This window comes from Gavialis gangeticus, unplaced genomic scaffold (assembly GCF_001723915.1).
Source record: "Gavialis gangeticus isolate Ggan-Ray unplaced genomic scaffold, GavGan_comp1, whole genome shotgun sequence".
NCBI classification, from domain to species: domain Eukaryota; kingdom Metazoa; phylum Chordata; order Crocodylia; family Gavialidae; genus Gavialis; species Gavialis gangeticus.
This window is the reverse complement of record NW_017729004.1, coordinates 51906036-51924509: the sequence shown is the minus strand read 5'-3', so window position 1 is coordinate 51924509 and position 18474 is coordinate 51906036.

Here is an 18474-nt window from a genome sequence, read left to right as displayed (position 1 = left end):
TTTTAACCCAGAGCACTTCTGTGTGCCCCTCCTCTGACTCTGTGCTACTTGATGAGGATGTGTATTCCTCCTTAATGTAGAGCGCCCTGCATTTCCTCCCTGTCCTGTGCCTCCTGTACAGCCTACAGCCCGTGATATTCACCGTCCAGTCATGCATTGGGTCCCACCACATTTCAGTGAGCCCCACTATGTCCAGGTTGGTGTCAGCTAGCAGAAGGGTAAGTTCCTCCTGCTTGTTTCCCATACTATGAGCATTTGTGTAGAGGCATTTGAAGCCTCCTGAGGATGTGTGCACTGGCCTCCTAATCTCAGCATTGCCCTGGCCCTGCCCAGGTTGATATCAAATATGTTTCCAATACATTGCTCTCTTCCCATAAAACTGTTGCCCCTAAGCAAGTGTAATGCCCATAGCAAAACCTTGCTGTAGGGGGAGGGGGCTGGGGAATAGGGGAGTTGTGTGTGCCAACTATCAGGGAGTAGGTGGAGGGGGTGGTCTGAATTACCTGCTGTGGGGACTCAAAAGACAGCATTGTGGTCTCCCTGCACCTACCTGCTCATGATGCAGGGTGTGCTTAGACCCCTCTAAGGTAGTGTCTGGAGCTGGTGTTCTGCTGGCCCATTTCTAGTTATGCTAATGTCTGCCCAGGTTACAGTAATCAAAACATTTTTTAGCTATGTTGTCTAATTTGCTGCTGTCTAAGTTGCCTCTTGCCAACACATTTTCTATTAAAGAAATGCCAGGATCCAGGAGTTTCTAATGTGATATGATCCTGTTACCTTATCTTCACTGAATTGAAACAGGTTTTCAGTTGTGCAGTTAGCTAAGGAACTAGTCCATATTATTTAAGTCTGAGCACAGCTGGAGGCATGGATGTAAAGGTGCCCTTATGCAGTCCTGGTCTTGATCTAACATCTCTGTGCTGGGCCTGTACCTGAAGCCTGTTTGACATGGTATCAGCTGCAGATAGCTTAGTGTGGATTTCGGGATTGTCTAGACATAAGCCAAGAGTGGAAATAGAGTAGGGACAGCATCACCAGCTCTTTGCCATGTAAACATCCTTTCCCAGTAGTTGAGGTCCTTTATGAGCCAGATCTATTATGTTTGGGCACTGGCAAATTGTCACGAAAAAGTCAAAATAAACCTCAGAGTAGAAAGCAAAATAGAGTTATGCAGGGATGGCACTGTAATCTCTTACTTCTTTTTCTCCCCCTTCTGAGAATCAAACATGTACATGGTGTGGGTTGTGGGCCATGTATCTTTCTTTGACTATTTCATAGTACAACAGCACACAGCTTGCTACCAGAGAAGAGGGGTGCTGGAAAACTGACAAGCTCATCAAAATTTATGCAAAAATTGAAACCCTCAATAACATCTGACATGATACTGTTGCAGATGTGGAATTGTAATAGCCCTATTGCTGCCTAAGCTGAACTAGGAAAAGAAAATTCACTTTGTGTTATATTAGAACTGCTTCTGAATCAACAGGAAGCCGAAGGCCTAATTTTTGCCATGAAATGGCCTCTTAACAGAATTGATCAGCATCAATTTCAGCCCTGTCTGAGGTTAATGGAATAACTTCTGTGCTATATACACTAAGCAATTGGAGAGAAGCAATCCATGGAGAATAACTATCAGTGTGTCTAGTCTTAGATTAGAGGTCTTTATCTAGCTATCTGTTGAATGAAAGCCTTCTGGCTTTAAAAGCTCTAAACAACTGGTGTAGTGGATTTATGGACAACTTTAAAAATAAAAAGTGGCTATCAGTTATGATAGATCCTGTTGAAGGAGAGTACTACATAATGAAATAGGGTGTATACTGTATTACACTTAAGTACACAGAATAATTTATTTTTCTATTCTAAACTAAAGGACCATCGGAATAATATATTATTTGATGGAATGTTTTTGACATTTTTGGTGTATCATGGAAAAGAAACGAAGTTCATTAAAGCTATGACATCATATTAGTAAGAACTAAATTAAGAAACAAGATGATTCTTCTTTCTTATGATGAGTGATAATACCCAATTTGGGCTAGTCTGTTTGTGGAGCAAAGGTATGATTGAACCTGAGTAAGGAGGGAATCATGGACTCAGCACACACATTAATTGAAATAATACTATCAATTTACTACACTGTATTTTACAGCTAAACTATTAGGTTAATGCACAACTGCGACAATTCTATCCAATAGGTTCTTTCAAATTGTAATGCTTGTTGCTGCTTTTGAGGCATGCACACTGAAAAGCATTGAGAGCAATGATTATATATACTAAGCTTCCTTGGCTCTTTTTAGTTTTGGTTGCTTTGCATCCTTCTAAAATATTACTGAAAGCCAAAGATGTGAACAGTTTAGTCTTATGATCCTTTGGTGGTCCTTCCAATTATTCAATTAACGTATCATCCTTAAGTTAAGTGTACCATTTTAATTTCTATATATTAGTCCCTTGTGCTCTCACACAGCCTACTGACACATCCTGATACAGACTTGGTTGCTTATGTTCCTAAAATATTCTCAGGCAGTCAACACTTCATGCTTCAAAAGCTATCCTCCAGTACTCTCTTGTGTCTCTCTATTCTCTACTGTTCAAATATTCTCTTTGGTACGTTGTGTCAACAGGTTTGACCATGTGTAAAGAGGTGCATGACACCAATGTGGCATTACTGTCACAAAAAGTAGACTCCCTTTTCTCTTTTTAAGTTTGCTTTAAATGAAATTTAATAACCATGAAAGATTTCAGGTGGATGATGCAGAAGTATTAAATTAGTTTAATCAGAACAGGTATAAAACAGGAAGAAAGCATGTATTTCTGCATGTAGTACATTCATGGAGCTTCTGCCTTGCCTTTTAATGACTGTCCTTAAGGAATGGACAGGAAGACCTTCTAATGACTGTCCTTAGGGATGGTTTCTATGATTACAGAGTCTTTGGCTTTCCCACACATACTGCCCAAAATGAGTGTTGTATTTCACCAATGTTAATACAATTCTACATTATTCTAAGTTATTTCTCCCTAAATTGAAACAGTGGTTTTTAAAAACCCACCATTTCCACTGCTTCAATTTAGGGAGAATTAAACTGAACTAAACGTCCACGGTGGGTACACCAGGGTGGGGGCTTGATCCTTACCTGCTTCTGTGGCGGTGGGGCGGAGGTGGGGGGCTGAGCTTCCAGCAGGCTGAGCGGTCCCTGAGCTGTGTGGAGCCCTGTGCTTCCTTCTGTGGTGAAGCTCCCCAGGCAGCACCTGCCTGCTGGCATCTGGCATGGGCTGTCCTGGGGGGTGCTACAGCCGTGGAGGGAAGCACCAGGCCTCAGCACAGCTCAGACAGGCAGGCAGGCTCTGGGGAGAGAGAGAGAGAGAGAAAAAAAAAAAAGATCAGGCTCCTTACCGTGTTTTGTTTTGTTTTTTTCTTCAGTGGAGCCTGCCTGCATGGGCTGCCATCATGTCACACAGCCCCTGAGCTGCATGGGGCCTTATGCTTCCCTCTGTGAGTGTGGCTGCGGCACCCCCTAGGACTTCCCGCACCAGGTGCCAGTGGGCAGGTACTGCCTGGGGGGGCACCACCACCATGCAGTGAAGAAATGGGGTCCCCCCACAGCCTACGGGGTCCCACAACCCAGCAGCAGCTTGCTCCCTTCCCTGCCGCTAGAGGGGCAGGTAAGCTCCTGCCACCTCGGACAGCCCAGGAATAGCTGGCTTGCTCCTGGGGCAGAGCGACAAGGTGGTAGGAGGCTGTCTGGGTGTGCTGGTGGCAGGAGAAGGCAGCAGGGACGATGCACGGGGCACTGGAAGCCTGACAAGCCCCAAGAACATTGGCCTCCAGCACCCTGTGCACAGTTGCACTTCGTTAGGTAGCAAACTAAAACACCTTGGAGGTGTTTTATCTTGCTACATACGAAAGTCATTTAAAACAGAATACACTGCTGAGTGTGCAAATAGCAATGCCATTAAAGTGGTGCAAAAGGGCATTTAAGCTGCTTTATAGGCCAATTTTTTGTGTGTACAAAGGCCCTATACGTTTTACTTCAGGGATATCAAATTCATCTGGCCCCATGGGCCAGATCTAGAGTGCTGGTATGCAGGCCAGATCCAGGATGTTGAGCTTTCATCTGTCTTGTGGGGCTGCCTGTGGGGCTAGAAATTTGATGTGGACTGTATCTTTGACACCTGTTTTACTGAAAAGATAATACTTCCAGTTTACTCTGGCTATACACTTTAGCCTACATTTGATTGGGATTAGAAATAGGCAACTCGGAATTTTCATCCTATGGGAACTCTGATATTTTTGTTGAGAATTAGGGAAAACATTTAAGTATAGAAAGGTTTTATGAAATAGATTGATCTGAAAATATTCTGATGAGAAGGGGAAATGTTTGGGGTTGGTATTTTGAATTGAAATATATTAGTCCACAATCTTGTGCTGGCATGTTTTGTTTCAGTTTGGTAAAGTGATAACGTTCCTTTCTTTCCTTTTTTTTTTTTTTTGTTTCAGGACTATTCATCATTAAAATGCATTTCCCACTGGTGCTGCATTGCTCCCAAGGTCTTGTAGTTCTGTGGGTCGTTGCACTAATGATTCAAAGGATCTTTATACACAATAATAAGTCTCCTCAATCTTTTGCACCATTATTGCTGAAATACGGAGAAAAGGTCATGGACAGTCTTACATGTCTCCATCTTCTCCATTGCCACACCTCTGCCATGACACAACCACAGCAATGTGATTCCTTGATGCATTCTGCTTTTCAAAGACAGGGAAAACTATTGCATCCAGAAAGTTTTATCCAGCCAAGGAGTTTGGACCGTAGGGGAAAGAGGGTATATCAGTACTTAAACTAAAACTCATTGGAGGCAGTGCAGCACCAGATGGAAATGCAATTTAATATTGAGCTGAAGTAGGGAAGTGAGCATATCTGTTGACAGTATTGGTTAAACCACATCTAGAATAATTCAAGAAGATATGCAAATACAGGTGAGAGTTCAGAGGGCCATAAAAAGATTCAGAATACAAGCTTAATGCTGTGATGCTTTAGGATCTTAATCTATTAAGTTTTTTGAAGACTGAGTCAAGAGTTGGACTGATGACAAAGTATGCATGGAAAGGATATTTGATGAAGAACACTTTTCTACCTGGAAGACAAAGGATTTACAAGATTCAGATCCAAAGTTGAAATAAAATACAATTTCCTTGATATGAATATGACTAAACATTGAAGCTGACAACTACAAATAGTGGTGGACTTGCCATCAAGACTCCTAAAAGGGTAGTTTTTAATTCAGTTTCTGGGAAAAATTCTACAGGCAATGAAGAGGGAGAGAGACATATGTAAATAGGCTTAATAGTCCCTTCTACCTGATAGTTTTTTTCCGTTGCATTTTTCCACTCTTAAGATGCAATAGATCTTACTTGTATTTCCCAAATATTAATGTAAAAGGTTTAGTTTTTCCCCCCATTCTTGGGTCAGATTTCTTGACTATCAGAGGCAGGTTGGTTCGAGACTTAATGAAGGATAGCAGGCAAAATCTTTCATTCTTCTTGACCTTGCCATTTAAAGCACTTCTAAACCCCAGGCTCTGTACCTACCTACAGTGTGATTTTCTTTCCAGCAGTCTAATTCATCTTGCTCCTCGTTTATAATTGATCCTTTGGATCATTAGTTCAGCAGAACAACTTAATGGCACAGCAAAGATTAATACTGATACTTTGTTTTTACTTTATGAACAGCAGTCTTTTTGTTACAGAAACAGAAATATAGTTAAATAAATAAGCAGATGCTACCAGGAGTGTAAGAAAATGATCAAAAGTACAATTAGGAGCAGCAAGAGCCTAGAAATAATGCTATCCTATCTTGGTTTAATTGCATTCAATAATGCAGTATTTCTCAGATATGATAAATGGATATCTCCCCATCTCTGCGCAGAATATTATTTATCAACTGTTGTCTTCAACATTTAATCCAGCCCAGAAATGCAAACACATTGCATGATATACAGTACTACAAACACAAAAGGAATGAGTACCAAAAGCTTGAAAGAATGAATCTTTCTTGCTTAAAAGAATGTGATTTATTGTCATTTGTACTTGAATGAAAGCTTTTTAATTTCTCTACCACCAAAGTTGCACCATGAATATTAATATCCTGAACGTTTTGGGTTAGGGAGGGGAAGATATTCCAATAAAGAAAAATATGTCTATACGTTCTTTTCCTTGGGTGTAGTCTTTTTTTTCAAACTGAAAGTCTTTAATAGCCTTACATGAAAATGGAAGTGTGTTAATATATAAAGACAGCTACAATTTGTGGGCTTGAGGGGAAAGACTCTTATAGGCGAATTTATAGTCCAGACTTAATAGACTGATCTCAGATAATGAACTGATTTTCTGTTCCTCTGGTTTGAAAGTTCATCCCTTCTCTTCTTTTACTTGATGCCATCTGGCATGTCTTTGCAAATCCCTACATTAAGAGATTCTGTGACCTGGCATGATGAATCGGGGTGAGAGGTCCTGGAATTGTTCATTACTTCTTACCTCTTGTCTTTCCCCTTTTCTGCTTTTATTGATAAGAACACGTTTGCCATTGAATGTTCATCTGGGGCTTTCACAACACTTTACAAATATTAGTTAAAACTTGTGTTTCTCAGTAGTGTTAGGTACACTTTATTCGCACCCTTTTTACAAATGAGAATTACAAGGCACATAGCTGCTGTGTTTTACAGCTTTTGACATTAAAAGCAGCAGCCTGCAGTAGTTGGGCTACAGAGGGACTCCACCACCATTACAGGTCTCCAGATGTCTTAGTATGGAAACAATCTGAAAGGCTCCAGAAGAACTGGCTGAGCATGTGTCCATGTAGTCTGCATCTCCCTACCCAATAGTCAGATAGCCATTGAGAAAAGAGGTTGCAGAACCATAGCTCAGCTCCCATCTAGCATCTGTCTGTGATGCATTGCCTCTTGTGTTCCACATGTGCTATGATTTATATTGTGACTGCTTCCTTTAGAGGCCTGCAAGGAAGGGACATTCTTTGATTGCTTCTCCCAGGCTCTCCAGGACAAAATGCAATCTAACCTTATTTAACTTACTAAAAGTCATGCAGTGAGTTAGAGAGTGAGAAAGTCTAAGAATCCAGGCTCCACTTTCCCCTTGCTCTCTTCAGTTGACTTCACCCTTCCCATGCTGCAAGGCCACTCTAACAGAGCCATTGTAAGCTTGAGGGGGAGGGAGGGGAATAAGTAACCATTCTGTGAAACTTCATTGGCCTGAACAGTTACCAGGGTCAGCAGAATACCTCTCTCCCTCTAACATTGAACCTTGCTGCTCATTTCTCTCTGAAAGTGTTAGGGTAGCTGACTGCTGGTTCTCTTGGGTTTGTTTATTGATGTTTGGCAGTTTTTAAATGGCCAATTGATTAGCTAATGCTGTTCTGCTGTAGAAGTGCAACATTATTTATCCTAGTCACTGGCCAGATGCATGTTCCTTTCTTCTTTCATTTCTATGCTGCTGCTTCCCAGCATGAGAGTCAAACTCGTTCCCACAGAAGCTGGCAATTGGGAGGGCAGCCAGCTGGCATGATGGGGAAGAGAAAACCAATGCCTTTGGCTTTGCTTATGTCAGTCCTAGGAAGACAAAAGTAAGTGGAGGAAATGATGTAAAGAGCAGGAGTGTGGGGGAGGGTAGTGTAGACAGTAAGTGAAGATTGGAGAAGGGTGGAAGGAGGTGCTGTAGAGCAGGGTTTTTCAAACTTCCTGAAGTCATAGTTTCATAGTTTCTAGGGTCAGAAGGGACCTGAGCAGATCATCTAGTCCAACCCCCTGCCATGGCAGGAAGAGCACTGGGGTCAAATGACCCCAATAAGGTGGTCATCCAACCTCCTCTTAAAAACCCCCAGGGTGGGAGCCTGCACCACCTCACATGGAAGCTGGTTCCAGACCCTAGCCGCCCTGACCGTGAAGTAGCGCCTCCTGATGTCCAACTTAAACCTTCCCTCCGCCAGCTTGTGACCATTGTTCCTGGTCACTCCTTGCGGCGCTCAGGGGAACAGGGACTCCCCCAGCGCCTGCTGATCCCCCCTAACCAGTTTATAACAGGCCACAAGATCCCCCCTCAGCCTTCTCTTTTGAAGGCTGAACAGGTTCAGGTCCCGCAACCTTTCCTCATAGGTTGCGGGACCTGAAGTCATGGAAGCCTTTCACATCACTCCTGATCTACAGCCCCTGCCTCTGGCTCTGCAGGCTGTGAGATCGGGTGCAGAGCTAGGCGATCTAGTCCAGCAACGGTGGTGTGCCGCCTCCTGGCCTGCTCTGCCATTACCCCCAGTCTCTGCAGAACCGCTGGGGTTCTGTGGGTCACAGTTTGAAAAACACTGTTACAGAGAATGGGAGGGAAGGAGATATGCTGAAGGGACAGTGTGAGGATATGCTGAAGAGTGAAAGTATTAATTTTTTCCTGACATAAAAGTCAGGAAAGAGAGATTTATAGACAAAAGCAAGGCTGTCCAGTTTCTAAGCCACTGGGGGCTGCATGCCCAGCAGACTACACTAACGGGGGCTGCACACCAGGCAGGCCACACTGGCATGAGCCAGGGGCCCATGCTGCACCATAGGCTTCACTGGAGCACTGTGCCTCACGGGTGCCCTGGGCTGTGGGGTCCTCCAGCCTTATATGCTGTGTAACCTGCCACCTGGAGTGGGGGCAGGAATTGGACACTGGATGGCAGGAGAGTCCAGAAACCCTGGCTGCTGCTGAGCTAGAGCAATGGGAAGAACAGCAGCTGAGTAGCAGCCTGAGATCTGCAAATTAACCTCTTGTGAAATGCCAGTTGGACAGCCCTGAACTAAAGAAAAGAATGGGAAGTGAAAAGATAGAATGTGAGTAAAAAAGAAATTGAGCAAGGATATTTATAGTGAGCAATATGACATTTTATTTATTATTATCCATATGTCATTTTTCCTATACTTTCACTGATGGGAACATTTGTTCTTGGGTTCTCTGCATGGGATTGAGATCATATTATGAAGTCATTCATGATTTTACTACCACTGTTTTTTATAAACTGCAGCACTTAAAGATGCACCTGTTGCTACACCTGCAATTTATAAAGAAACAATTATATGGAAAGTCAAGTGTAAACATTCAATATTCCTGAAACATTTTTCTGTAGAAATCTTCAGTTTTGTTCAAATCAAAAGCATTTGCAGAAACATACTGAAATTTCCTGGAGAGAAAAGGGAAATATAAAAATGAAATGTTTTACAATGTTGAAATATCACAGTTGGTTGTGATTTCATGATACTAATATAAAACAAAGTTTAAATTAAATGAACATGATAAAGTTGAAACATTTTGATACTATTGACACACAACTATTTTATAGTGACAATTTTTTAAAAATTTTCATTTGTCTGCAATCTTGAAAATTAGTTTTCATTCAATTTGGGATAAGAATGATGGGAAATGACAGGATTTCCCAGGCAACAATTGTTCTGTTCAGCCAGGTTAAGAAAACATCACAACATACTGGTATCACATGCTTAGCTAGTCTACTTAAAGATTAGGGGGTGTGTATTGTATACAGAATTGTCCTGAACTTTATAGACTTAATGTACAGTCTTTTGCTTACACTAAACACCTCACATGTTTGATGCATAAGTTATGATGCTAGAAAGCCATGCTTTGATTAACTAGTCAGATTTCTGGTATTATAGAAGCCCTAAACTAATTTTTGTGGACAAAGAACATATATTTTTAAAACAACATTCAATTTTGATCTAATAATCTCCAGTGATGGAGAACTGACTAGGAAACACTGGGGACCCAGCTGGAGGGCAGACGAGGTGGCTGACCTCTTGGCTGTTTGGGGCCAAGAGGACATGTTTTCCCAGTTCAAAGCAGGCCACCACAAGGAGCACATCTTCTCCTTGCACAGATGGCAATGCAGGGACACCCCATCTGGATCTGGCAGGGGTGCAGCCTTGGGGCCACAGGTCCAAGGGAGTGGATGCTGTCACAGGGCACAGGTGGGGGTGGGAGGGGCACAGGCTCCCAGGGCCTCTGCTGGGGTGTACCCAGTGGCGGGAGTCCCCCTCCCCGCCATGTGTCCCTAGATGACCAGATCTTCCACGACCTGGCTGGACCAAGGCCCAACACCATGTGAGCTCTACCTCTAGGCTGAGTCATACTTGCCTAGCGGCCAGATGCACATGGCATTGGGCCCCGGCCTGTACATGGCTGGGACACTCCATGTAGCATCTGCACCCCAAGCACAAGTGCGGGGTGGGGCACGGGACCCCATTCACTCCTGGATGACCAGATCCTCCAAGACCCGGCCAGGCCAGGGCCTGACCCCACGTGAGTCCCACTGCTGCACTGAGCCATGCCTGCATGTGGCCAGCTGCAGCAGGGCTTGAGGCATAGTGGCAGCCGCCTCTACCACCTCCACCCCATGCAGAGATGGGGGGGAAACGTGCCCCCTCCCAGGGCTTCCACCGGGGTGCACCCAGCAGCAGGAGCCCTCCTCCACCCTGTGCCCCTGGATGAGCCCCTCAGGCTCCAATCCTCCCACCACCAGGCCAGGCTGGGGCCCACTCACCTTCCTTTGCTCCTAGCTGGGGCTGCACCATCCGTCCCTCACTGCAGGATGCCTTGATCTGGGCTTGCCCCTTCCCTCCCCCTCAGACTGACCTGCTGGGCTGGGGTGGGGTGCATGCCCAGTCCCCGCCCAGACCAGGATTGACTAAAAGAGGCTTGGCGATCAACCTGTTGATCGTGATGGACCAGTTGGTGACCACTGCTTTAAAGTGTATTCCTCCACCTGACTGAAAAAAGTTACCTTGGTTTAGGGGTCTGCACTACATTTCCTACTTTCTTACACTGGCATAATAGCAGATATACCAGGCAGGCTATGAGTTTATGCAAAATTGCGATATTCAGCATTAAATTAGACATGTGTCTTAAAAATAATTGCTGGACGGCTATCATGAATAAGTGAACGTGTGCACAATGAACCAGATTCTCAGCTGGTGTAAATAGCTTTCATTTTGCCGAAGTCAAACAGACTCTGGCTCAGTAATATTTTGCAGCTGAGTTGCCAATCAACAGTAACTCAAAAATGAAAACTAATTTAGCAACCAAGATTCTAGTGTACTTACTTGTTTTTCCTTCTCCCTGTACTACCTTGAATGAACTCTGAGCATATTTAATTATGCTACCATATGTTGCCCTCCTCAGTAGACATGTTTTTAATAACTTTACCCAAGACAGTTCATGAATAACTTATGCCTTGTTTTTTCACTGAACAGCTCAGCAGTACAGACTGAACAGAAGAGATTCCTTTAGGCAGGCCTCCACCATTTAGGCTTTCCCTTCTCATTAGTTCTGTTTCTCTATCCCAACCATGCCTTTTTTTAAAGTAGCAGTACTTAAAACCAGAGGTACCCAACTATCTGCCAGCACTGCAGCATCAGGAACAAGATTTTGATTGGGTTTTTTATGTTATGGAAATCAGCAAAGAACAGATTTAAATGAAGTCGCAGCTGCTTATTTAGGATAAGGTTCTGTGGCTGAAAGGAGTAAGAAGGAAAAAAGGTTAACATTTTTCATGTAAATAAATTTGAAAACTGGGGAGGTGGATGAAATTGTGTACATCTCTAGAGGGGAAAGACTTCAGCATTCCTGTACTTTGCTTTCCAGCTGTTAACTACAGGGGAATGGGAGGGCACTCCAGGGAGGGAGACATGAAGTAGAAAATGGTTGCATATCCTATTTAATTCTTTAATTGCATTGTCTTTTAATATACAGTTTGCTAAGGAGGTTTAGCATGGGATTTTATAGCTGCATCACAAACAGACCAAGATCCTGGAAAAAATGTCCAGCTTCTGTATTGACAGCTCTGTGAAGCAGATTTATATTAGAGAAACAGTAAATTAAGTTTTCTTCCTGGACCATGAGCTTTGTGAGGTTTTATTTATTTTTTTTAAAATGCCTCCTGCTGTAACCTGTTTTGCTAAACTTGCTCAGTGCCACTCTATTTACTACCAACATAAAGTAGATGTTGGATCAGCTCCGTGCAGTTGAAAAAACCATTGTGCATTAAAACACTTTGCCACCTGGCATGTATTTTGCTACATTTACTGTTTTCAATGAACTAGTCAGCTAATCCTCCTCTGAGGCTGGCACAGCAGAAAATTCAGCAGGAGATGGTCTGACAGAGACATGATTGATGACCATAATTGTCCCTGTCTGGATATAAAGTGGATCACCTAGCAATTTCACCTAGCAATTTTTTCCCTTCCTGCCAGCTAAAAAAAGTGAAGGCCTTGACTTCACTAACAAAATAGCTGAAGGTCTCTGGTATGGCAGTGCACCTCTGCTCCAACTATCAGGCTTCGTTGACACCTGTGTGCTTTATGAATAAAAAAATCCTGGGCTTCCTCAGTAGCTGGACAGTGATGAAGTAGGCTGTACATTGGAGCTGTACTGCAGCATACCCGTACAGGCAGGAAACACAAACAGATCAAAGAAATTATACTCTAGCCCTTGCCTCCTGAGTCTTCAGCATGGTGTTCAAAGCTTCTGTGTGGCACAGTTTGAAAGCAAGAAAACAACTTAAAGCTATTTTATGGAGTTCCCATTACAGTCATAACACTCACAGTCTACCTTGAGATATGTGGATACTGGGTGACCAAATATCTGGATCCACAAATGAAGGTATATTTCATAGAGCTGCCACCACAGAAGTGGAGATGAGAAAAAGTAGGGAGGGAGAAAAGGAAGGATAGCTCATATGAGGGATTTAACAATATTAGCTTTGTTCAGAACTGGAGTTTATTGTTATTGCTGCAAGGCTGTTCAGTGGCAAACAGTCCCCTGCTCTGCAAGAGTCCAGGCTGAAAATACTTTCCTGAGAAAATAGGATGGAGTCATCTCTGTTCCTAGTGTCAGAAAGACTTACCCTGTTATCAGACAGCAGCCATCCCATCTCCACTGCTGTGGAGTGATGGTTTCATTTCTAGTGGTGCCAACTCATGATTTCATCAGGATGTTTCTGGATTCTCCTGCCTACATAAGTGTCAACCTTTATTTTTTTAAATGAAGTTTTTAACCCTTCTACACCCTTTAAAGGTATAGGAAAAAGCTTGAAAATTTGAATTCTAAATGCTCAAGCAACAAATAGTAAATGAAAAGAGTCAGATATTTATTGTTGTCTTAAATTTTGTGATTAAGAACATCTCAAGATTTTCAAGCCAGATTATACTGGTTTGTTTGTTTTTTTTAATGCTTCTGGAGGTCAGTTCCAAAACACTGATAGAAGGTGTATTTCAGATTAACAACAGACATAGTGACTTTATTCTGATAATTTTACTTTAGGGAGGAGTGTGTCTGTTAGGGAGAATGGAAAGAATGTGATGTCTTCTTTTAAAAGGACTGTGTTTAAACTGGGTTTATTTTGGTTTTAAAAATGAACATTAAGTGTTAAAAATGAAGTGCTAAGATTAAATTCAGTGTAAATTATTATTGAAATAAATTGAAAAAATAGCTGTCTTGAAAGGAATTGATCTCATTCATATCTACCGTATTTACCTGAATAAAAGACAAGGTTCTCCCCCCCCACCCTCCACCCACCCATCAGCATGGGGAAAAAGCTCCTCATTTTACATTTACATACAAGGAAATGTCATTAAATACATTGCCTATCAATAAACTGCTGCAAAAGCAGCAGGTGGTCAGTAATGGAAACCAACTATGAAGTTGATTAAATGCAGCCGACACTAAGCATGACTGTATAATACATGGCCCATGCGGGGCAAGCATACTGATGGGAACTTTTTTTTTAATAAACACATTTCTCACCCCACACTTACAAAGCTTCACATATTCAGCATCCTTGTTTTAGCAAAACTTCGTATTCCAAAAACAACTACATATTCAAAAACATACCATTACATATATTAAACCCTTAAACAGTATACATCAACTTTCCACAAAAAACAAATTTCACAGAAATCTTTTTCTTCATACAGAACCCCGTGAAAAAATATTACCTCAGCTTCCACCTGAAACTCTGCCCTTTCCATCAGTCCTTTTTGTTGGTTCAGTGAAACAAGCATGTCCAGTCCTTCCTCCACTTCTCTGCCTCCTCCTCCTCTTCTCTGATCTCTTCCTTGTCCCGATTGATATAACATTTCATTCATGCAGTCCCAGGTTCATGTACTTTCAGTGAAAGTCAACCCCTTAAAAACTCATATTTCTTACTTTTCATAAAGCAGTTTTAACACATGCTAATAAAGTCCTTAATAATGTTTCCTTTGTTATGAATCCATATAGTACCTACTTCCGAGCCAACAGCAGGTTTATTTTTGTGATGCTCAGAAAGCTGTGGACTCTCTCCCACACCCCCTTTGCATATGGGTGCTGAACTTCAATAAGGATGTGGAAAAACTTGAGAGGGTCCAGAGAAGAGCTACCTGTATGATCAGGGACACACAAGGCAAGCTGTATGAGGAAAGGCTGAGGCACCTAGGTCTCTTTAGCCTAAAGAAGAGACACTTGAGAGGGGACTTGATAGCGGCTTACAGCTACATCAGAGATGTGCATCAGGAGCTAGGTGAACAACTGTTCACTAGGGCACCTCTGGAGAGGACCAGAACCAATGAATACAAACTCCTGGAAGGCCACTTCAGGCTTAATACCAGGAAAAACTCCTTTACAGTCAGGGTGTCCGACTGTGGAATAAACTCCCTCCAGAGGTGGTGCAGTCACCTACCCTGAAGGTTTTCAAGAGGAGACTGGACAATCACTTCGCTGGGGTCACTTGATCCCAGTTGTCTCCATGCCTATAGTGGGGGTGGGGCTGGACCTGATGATATGCGAGGTCCAGCCCCTAACAATCTATGAATCTGTATATTCCCAAAACACATGTCCCACTGTTTCTTCTTCTCTTCACCTTTCCCTTGGGCACCTTGATGAGTTCATCAAGCTCCATCTCTGTTGCATCCATCACTGGCAAGATATTTCTTACAACCATCCATGCTAGGTCAGTATGTTCCTCTTTTAGCTGTTTACCCACCAGCATTCCTCACACCTTCTCCACTTGTCCTTCTGTGAAGTTTCCCACTGGTGCCATCCTGTCTCTCCCTTCCCATTTTCATCCATTTCTTACAGTCCTTCAGGGTCTCCAGCCGTACCTTCCCTATTTTATACCTCTGCATGAAACCTTCCATCCTGATATAATGACTTGGAGGTTGCCACACTCATGGACTCTTCAAAGAGATCTTATATACTCCTATTGCCTCAGAATTGCAGCTGTGTGAAATTGGGTGATATGCACTGACTTTCCTCTCCCTCTCCATTACTGCCTTGCGTACCAGGCTTACATATTGTGCATAGACAAACAATCCCAAGTCTGGCAGCCCCTGCCCCCTCCCCCTCCTCCCCCCTCACACACATCTTTTGCTTTGTACAGTTCAGATCTAGCCAATCTTTCTCTTTTGGCACTCCAGAAGAACATACATATTTCCCTCATGATTTTTGCTATCTGCTGCCATGTCAGTGGGAATACAGTTCCTGTATATGGAATAATTACAGCCTTAACCACCACCACCTTTCTGGCAAAGGACAGTGTCCTTCTGGACCATAACTAAAGTATTTGCCAAATTCTTAACATCACCTTTTTCCATGCTGTAATACTTTTCTCCTAGGCATCCATCAGGATCCCTAGCACACTGATTTCTCTCTCTCATTTGAAGGCCCAACTTCTCCAAATCCCTCCAGTTTCCCACTCCCATTATGACGCTTTTTGACTCATTTAGTTTAGCCCCCATCACTTCTCCATACTCTGATTGATGTATACTTTAGGACCCTTTCCATTGAAAGTCTGTCTCTGACAACTACATTTATATAATCCATATATAATATACATTGTATTTCTCACCCCCCTGGTATCTTTACTTTGCTTATGACTTTGGGTTTTTTTATTTTTTGTGCTTATGGTTCCATGCTACACACAAATAGTGGTGGCAGTGGGGGTGCTCCCTGTCTCACCCTTGTATGGATTTTAAAAGCCCCACTTAGACACCCATTCATTTGGATTTGACTCTCCACTTCTCTATACAATAACCTTATCCAACATACAAATTTCTCTAGGAAAGCCATTTTTCGTAGCACCTTGAATATATAATCATGATCCGGTCTCTCATATATTTTTCTGTAATCCAAAGTTTACTACAGCTGTGTTTGTTTTCCATTCTCTGATATGAGACAGTGTATTTCTGATCACTCTGACTGCTTCAGAGATCTTTCTACCTGGTACTGTGCATACTTCATTTTCATGTATTATCTTCTGGAGGTTTTTCCTCATCCTTAATGCCAGCATCTTGACCATGACTTTTTAGTCCATATTAAGGAATGCAATCAGTCTCCATTTTTTCAGGAGTTCCTCCTCCTTTTTCTTCAAGAGCAAGATCACAATGCCCTTTGTAAAATCTTTCCCTGTCTCTCCTGTTACTACTATTTCCTTGAAAACTTGTACTATATCCTTGTAGCAGGGTACTAAGGTGCCTGCTACTTGAAAAGGGCTCAGGGCTCAGGTGTTGGTTGCTAGGGGCAACCAGGAGGAGCTAAGGGCCCACAACTGGTGAGTCAGCTGACCGGAAGGGGCAGGGTTGACTACTATAAGACCCAGACTGGAGGCTGTGAGTGCTCTCTCTGCCTCTGCCTCTGCCGGCAGCCAGGAAGGAGGAGTACTGCCTGACTAAGGCAAAGAGATCGGCCCTGAATGTGGGAAAGAGAATAAGGCCTGAATGTACCAGCTGCTAGTTACACGGGTGAGAGATGTGGTGTGATGTGAAGAATGTTTAATCAGGAGGTTTAGCTTTGTGTTATAGTCCAGGAGCTTGTGTTATTGGGTTTTTATTGTTGTTGTTACACTGGAGGACTGGGTGAGGCTATTAGGGGTTGGAGGAGGCCTCATAGGGGCTCCACGATAGCGTGGGGACCCTGGTGCCAGAGAGGGCACAACATTCAGGGGTGTGCTGACCCCAGCCCTGAGAAGGGGAGCAGAGGATTGGGAGGGGGCCAGGTAAGGGCGAGGCCGCCTGAGACCTAAGGCAAGAAGCCCCAGAGCAGGCAGTTGCGAGAAGCCCCAGAGCAGGCAGTTGCGAGACGAGCCAGAGTGCCAGTGGAGTCACAGGCTGCGAGATGAGCCAGAGAGCGTCCGTGGGGTGCAGAGAGGGAAATCGACCAAACAACATCTGGTACATCTGCGAGGCTTGGGGTGTGGTACAGGGATGGTTGGAGCCACGCATAGCCCATAAAACCGGGGTGTAGCGAGTCACCCAAAATAGAACCGAGACCAAGATACATCAGAGCACTGTGTCAGAGAGGACAAAAGGCAGCCTTCCTTATACATTGTTAACATCAAAGACGTGGCAGACAAGACGTGAGGGTGCTGTAGTACCACACTGGCACAGTAGGGGGCACTAGGGGAGATCACGGCCACCCCTAGGATCCTGTGCTGCTATGATCCCCCCTCCACCCGTGCCCGAAACTTCTTATAAAATTCCCTAAGCAGTCCATCTGATCCTGGTGATTTCCCTCTTTTAAAGGTTTTTAAGTACTCCTCCAACCAAATACCATCAAAATTGCAATGACCATGTCTTCCCGAGAGATGTGCAGACAGTGTCATAAACATGGGCTCTTATTAGAGCTGGCGCTGTCAATCCTTTCATAGTTTCATAGTTTCTAGGTTTGGAAGGGACCTGAGTAGATCATTGAGTCCAACCCCCTGCCATGGCAGGAAAGAGTACTGGGGAAAAACGACCCCAGCAAGGTGTACATCCAGCCTCCTCTGAAAGACCCCCAGGGTAGGAGCCAGCACCACTTCTCTTGGAAGTTGGTTCCAGATCCTAGCCACCCTGACCGTGAAGTAGCGCCTCCTGATATCTAGCCTAAATTTACCCTCTACCAGCTTATGACATTTATTCCTGTTCACTCCTGGCAGTGCTTGGGGGAACAGGGACTTCCCCAGTGCCTGCTGGTCCCCCCTGACTAGTTTGTAACAGGCCACTGGATCCCCCTGTCTGCCTTCTCTTCTGGAGGCTGACTAGGTTTGTCGGGATTAAATGCCCCAAGGTCACGGTGGGCCGGGCAGTGGCTTGGTACGAAACAGGTGGGATCTTTGGTGTGGAGCTCTGAGGCACAGAAGCCTTTGGTTTCAAAAACAAACTAGGTTTATTTAACTTACACTTTTGAAGCGTAGGCACAGAAGTCTTCAGTTACAGTTAAACAGAATGAATGAAACAAAGGGATCTGTCGGCTCACGAGGTTCACCAGCAAGCCCTTGCTATCTAACCCCGGAGGGCTAGGGTCAGCTGCCTGCTGGCTAGTCCCAGAGCTGGTCGACAGCTTATGAAAGGGTGAATACACTATGGAACAAAACTGTAACGAGGCCGGAGTCGTGACGCCTGTCCAAAGGACAA